Here is a 6,396-nt window from a genome sequence, read left to right on the forward strand (position 1 = left end):
GACATCCCAGACAAAACAACCAATATTGGCACGATTCTAAGAGGAGACATAAAAGAATCACTCGTACAGTTCTTACAAGATAACGTCGATCTCTTTGCATGGAAAGCTGCAGACATGCCAGGCATAGACCCCAAACTAATGTGCCACAAGTTGGCGGTCTACCCAGGATCTCGCCCAGTACAGCAGGGACGAAGAAAACTTGGGCCAGAACGATCCCAAGCTGTGGAAGAGCAGGTACAAGCCCTACTAGAGGCAGGATTCATAAGAGAAGTCAAGTACCCACTATGGCTAGCTAACGTCGTCTTGGTGAAAAAGTCAAATGGGAAGTGGCAAATGTGCAGCGACTACACTGATCTCAACAAAGCCTGCCCAAAAGATCCCTATCCACTCCCAAGTATCGACGCTCTGGTGGATGCCTCCTCCGGATATAAATACCTCAGGTTTATGGACGCATATTCAGGATACAATCAAATCCCAATGTATCCACCGGACCAAGAAAAAACCTCGTTCCTAACACCAAAAGCAAACTACTGCTACATCGTAATGCTCTTTGGTCTTAAAAATGCGGAAGCTACTTACCAAAGATTAATGAATAAAGTCTTTTCAGACCATATCAGAAAAATCATGGAAGTCTACGTGGACGACATGTTAATAAAGACACAAAGTGAAGAGACGCTGTTATCCGACCTAGGCCAAGTGTTCGACACTATAAGAAGGCATGGCATGCGACTCAATCCTACAAAATGCACCTTCGCAGTAGAAGCTGGCAAATTCTTGGGCTTTATGCTCACACAAAGAGGAATCGAGGCAAATCCGGATAAATGCCGGGCCATACTTGACATGAAGAGCCCGACTTGCGTCAAAGAGGTACAACAACTCAACGGGAGGTTGGCAGCTTTGTCCAGATTTCTAGCCAGATCAGCACTAAGATCTCTTCCCTTCTACGCCACCCTAAGGAAAGGAAAAAAGTTTGAGTGGAAAACCGAGTGTGAGCAAGCCTTCCAAGATTTCAAAAGATTCCTGGGACAACCACCTATCCTAACTCGGCCACGGACAGGAGAACCACTCATACTGTACCTCGCGGTAGGAAGTCGGGTAATAGCCTCAGCACTAGTTCGAGAAGACGACAGTGGGCAACAATCCATTTACTTCATCAGTAAAGCATTACAAGGATCCGAGCTGAACTACCAAAAAATAGAAAAATTTGCCTACGCTCTCATACTAACATTTCGACGACTTCGTCCATACTTCCAAGCTCACACCATTAGGATTCGGACCAACCAGCCCATAAAGGGGATTTTACAGAAAATGGACTTAGCGGGTAGAATCTTGCAATGGGCCGTCGAATTGTCCGAATTTGACCTTCAATACGAAACTCAGACAGCCATTAAATCACAATACCCGGCCGACTTCATTTCAGAATTTACAGACACCCTGGAAACCCCCACAGAATGGAATCTCTATGTGGACGGTTCCTCAAACAAAAATGGAAGCGGAGCGGGTGTGATAATTGAAAGCAACCAAGGGATTCAAATTGAACTCTCCCTCAAATTCGGGTTCCCTGCCTCAAACAATCAAGTAGAATATGAGGCACTACTAGCTGGTTTGAAGCTGGCTAGGGAGGTTGGAGCTCAAAAGCTTACCATCTTCAGTGACTCACAAGTAGTCACTTCACAAATAGCAGGGAGCTACCAAGCAAAGACCCCACCATGAAAAAGTACTTGGACAAAACCAGGGGACAGCTCGGATAACTCAGAGAATATGAGGTCCGTCACATACCCCGAGAACAGAATGCCCGAGCTAACGTACTTTCAAAACTATCCAGCACCAAACCAGGGGGCAACAATAGAAGCCTCATCCAAGAAATACTGCAGAGTCCGTCCATCTCGGAAGAAGAAAAAGTCCTAGCCATAACAGGTCAGGATCAAGGATGGATGGCTCCCATAATTAACTACCTCAAAGCAGAAACACTCCCTACAGATGAAAAGGAGGCAAAGAGGTTAAAACGAGAGGCACAACATTACACCATCATAAACAATACTCTATACAAGAGAGGGATTTTAATACCATTGTTAAAATGTGTGCCGACTTCCAACACAAAGGAAGTTTTAGAAGAAGTACACAGTGGCATTTGTGGCAATCATTTCGGAGCACAAGCTCTCACCAAAAAAGTACTCCGGACAGTATTTTATTGGCCAACTCTACAAAAAGAGGCCACAAAGTTCGTAAAGACATGTCCACTATGTCAAAAACATGCCAACTTTCACATCGCCCCACCAGAGGAGCTCATCAGCGTAACCTCACCTTGGCCATTTGCAAAATGGGGACTCGATCTTCTCGGACCCTTCCCTCAGGGATCGGGATAAGTTAAATTCCTCATAGTAGGGGTAGACTATTTCACAAAGTGGATCGAGGAAGAACCCCTAGTTAATGCCACTACTCAAAGAAGTCGAAAATTCCTATATAGGAACATTGTCACAAGGTTCGGGGTTCCATACTCCATCACCACAGACAATGACACCCAATTCATAGATGCAGGCTTCAGAAAGTTAGTGGCCGACTTGAACATAAAACACCAGTTCACTTTCGTAGAACATCCCCAAGCTAATGGACAAGCCGAAGCTGCCAATAAGGTCATATTGGCCGGACTAAAACGAAGATTACAGGATGCAAAGGGAGCCTGGGCTGAAGAGCTCTCACAAGTTCTATGGGCATATCGAATAACACCGTATTCCACCACAAAGGAATCACCCTTCCGATTAGCATACGGAATGGAGGCAATGATCCCAGTAGAGATCGAAGAAGGATCGCCTAGAGTAATCCACTATAATGAAGAAGCCAACTCCCAACTTCAAAGGGAAGAACTCGACCTACTTCCGGAAGTCCAATAAAGAGCTCGGATCAGGGAAGAAGCACTAAAGCGTCGAATGGCTTCGAGATATAATCAAAAGGTAGTGCCACGAGGTTTTGCTGAAAATGACCTCATCCTAATCCGAAATGATATTGGAACAACTCGACCTGGAGAAGGAAAGCTGGCAGCAAACTGGAAAGGACCCTACCGAGTCGTAGAAGTACTTGAGAAGGGCTACTACAGACTGTCCGAACTCGATGGACGAGAGCTTCCTAGGTCGTGGCACGCCTGCAACCTAAGAAGGTACTATAGTTAGGGATGATAAAGGATTTTGGCATAAGGTACACTCTTTTTCCTGAAAAAGTTTTTTAATGAGGCACCAAGCCAAGACCTACTTAAAGGATAAAAAACTCCCACATGTATATATTTGCATTTTCTTTTTGAATAAAATATGTTTAGATATTCTACAAATCCTCAAGATGCATTAATCTGAAACATTCATCGTTCGATTATAAAGCAACAGATCGGCAGAAAGTGAAAATCAAATTCACTGCCCAATCACGATAAAGACCAACAGAGATGAAAACTGGTGCACGAAATTGTGATCTCCAGGCTCGAACAAATCCTGGTAATGGCTCCAAAGCTTGGTGCTCTGATCTTAATTCATGATTGTCACAACTTCGATACAACTAACCAGCAAGTGCACTGGGTCGTCCAAGTAATACCTTACGTGAGTAAGGGTCGAATCCCACGGAGATTGTTGGTATGAAGCAAGCTATGGTCACCTTGCAAATCTCAGTTAGGCAGATATAAATTGGTAATGGTGTTTTCGAATAATAAATAATAGAATAGGGATAGAGATACTTATGTAAATCATTGGTAGGAATTTCAGATAAGCGAATGGAGATGCTTTCGTTCCTCTGAACCTCTGCTTTCCTGCTATCTTCATCCAATCAGTCTTACTCCTTTCCATGGCTGGCTTTATGCAAGGGCATCACCGTTGTCAGTGGCTACATCCCCTCCTCTCAGTGAATAATATGCTCACGCACCCTGTCACGGCACGGCTATTCATCTGTCGGTTCTCGATCATGCTGGAATAGGATTCACCCTCCTTTTGCGTCTGTCACTAACGCCCAGCACTCGCGAGTTTGAAGCTCGTCACAGTCATTCAATCATTGAATCCTACTCAGAATACCACAGACAAGGTTTAGACCTTCCGGATTCTCTTGAATGCCGCCATCATTCTAGCTTACGCCACGAAGATTCTGGTTAGGAGATCTAAGAGATACTCATTCTAGCTTAATTCATGTAGAACAGAAGTGTTTGTCAGGCACGCGTTCATAAGGGAGAAGGATGATGAGCGTCACACATAATCATTACCTTCATCACGTTCTTGGGTGCGAATGGATATCTTAGAAGCGAAACAAGAAGAATTGAATAGAAAACAGTAGTACTTTGCATTAATCTTTGAGGAACAGCAGAGCTCCACACCTTAATCTATGGAGTGTAGAAACTCTACCGTTAAAAATACATAAGTGAAGGTCCAGGCATGGCCGAGATGGCCAGCCCCCTAAAACGTGATCAAAGGATCATAAGGTAATCCCAAGATGCCTAATACAATAGTAAGAGGTCCTATTTATAATAAACTAGCTACTAGGGTTTACATGAGTAAGTATTTGATGTATAAATCCACTTCCGGAGCCCACTTGGTGTGTGTTTGGGCTGAGCTTAAGTGTTGCACGTGCAGAGGCCATTTGTGGAGTTGAACGCCAGTTTTTGTGCCAGTTTGGGCGTTCAACTCTGGTTTTGGATCCTTTTCTGGCGCTGGACGCCAGATTTGGGTAGAAAGCTGGCGTTGAACGCCAATTTACGTCGTCAATTCTTGGCCAAAGTATGGACTATTATATATTGCTGGAAAGCCCTGGATGTCTACTTTCCAACTCAATTGGAAGCGCGCCATTTCGAGTTCTGTAGCTCCAGAAAATCCACTTTGAGTGCAGGGAGGTCAGAATCCAACAGCATCAGCAGTCCTTTTTCAACCTCTGAATCTGATTTCTGCTCAAGTCCCTCAATTTCAGCCAGAAAATACCTGAAATCACAGAAAAACACACAAACTCATAGTAAAGTCCAGAAATGTAAATTTAACACAAAATCTATTAAAAACATCCCTAAAAGTAACTAGATCCTACTAAAAACATACTAAAAACAATGTTAAAAAGCGTATAAATTATCCGCTCATCACAACACCAAACTTAAATTGTTGCTTGTCCCCAAGCAATTGAAAATCAAAATAGGATAAAAAAGAATAGAATATACTATAAATTCCAAACTATCAATGAAACAGAGCTTCAATCATATGAGCGGGACTTATAGCTTTTTGCCTCTTGAATAGTTTTGGCATCTCACTTTATCCATTGAGGTTCAGAATGATTGGCATCTATAGGAACTTCAGATTTCGAATAGTGTTATTGACTCTCTTAGTTCAGTATGATGATTCTTGAACACAGCTTCTTTATGAGTCTTGGCCGTGGCCCTAAGCATTTTGTTTTCCAGTATTACCACCGGATACATAAATGCCACAGACGCATAATTGGGTGAACCTTTTCAGATTGTGACTCAGCTTTGCTAAAGTCCCCAATTAGAGGTGTCCAGGGTTCTTAAGCACACTCTTTTTTTTTTGCTTTGGACCTTGACTTTAACCGCTCAGTCTCAAGTTTTCACTTGACACCTACACGCCACAAGCACATGGTTAGGGACAGCTTGGTTTAGCCGCTTAGACCAGGATTTTATTCCTTTAGGCCCTCCTATCCACTGATGCTCAAAGCCTTGGGATCCTTTTTATTTCCCTTGCCTTTTTGGTTTTAAGGGTTATTGGCTTTTTGCTCTTGCCTCTTCTTTTTCTTTCTATATTTTTTTTTCGCCTATTTTATTTTTTTTTTCTGCAAGCTTTGTTCTTTGCTGCTTTTTCTTGCTTCAAGAATCATTTTTATGATTTTTCAGATTATCAAATAACATGTCTCCTAGTCATCATTCTTTCAAGAGCCAACATATTTAACATTCTTAAACAACAACTTCAAAAGACATATGCACTGTTCAAGCATACATTCAGAAAACAAGAAGCATTGTCACCACATCGATATAATTAAACTAAGTTCAAGGATAAATTCGAAACTCATGTACTTCTTGTTCTTTTGAATTAAAACATTTTTCATTTAAGAGAGGTGATGGATTCATAGGACATTAATAACTTTAAGACATAGTTACTAACTACTAATGATCATGTAATGAAGACACAAACACAGATAAGCACATAACATAGAAAACGAAAAACAGAAGAAATAAGAACAAGGAATGAATCCACCTTAGTAATGGTGGCGTTTCCTTCTTGAGGAACTAATGATGTCCTTGAGCTCTTCTATGTCTCTTCCTTGTCTTTGTTGCTCCTCCTTCATTGCTTTTAGATCTTCTCTGATTTCATGAAGGATGATGGAGTGCTCTTGATGTTCCACCTTTAGTTGCTTCCAATAATTGTGTGGAAGAAAATG

Source organism: Arachis hypogaea, chromosome 18, assembly GCF_003086295.3.
Source record: "Arachis hypogaea cultivar Tifrunner chromosome 18, arahy.Tifrunner.gnm2.J5K5, whole genome shotgun sequence".
NCBI classification, from domain to species: Eukaryota; Viridiplantae; Streptophyta; class Magnoliopsida; order Fabales; family Fabaceae; genus Arachis; species Arachis hypogaea.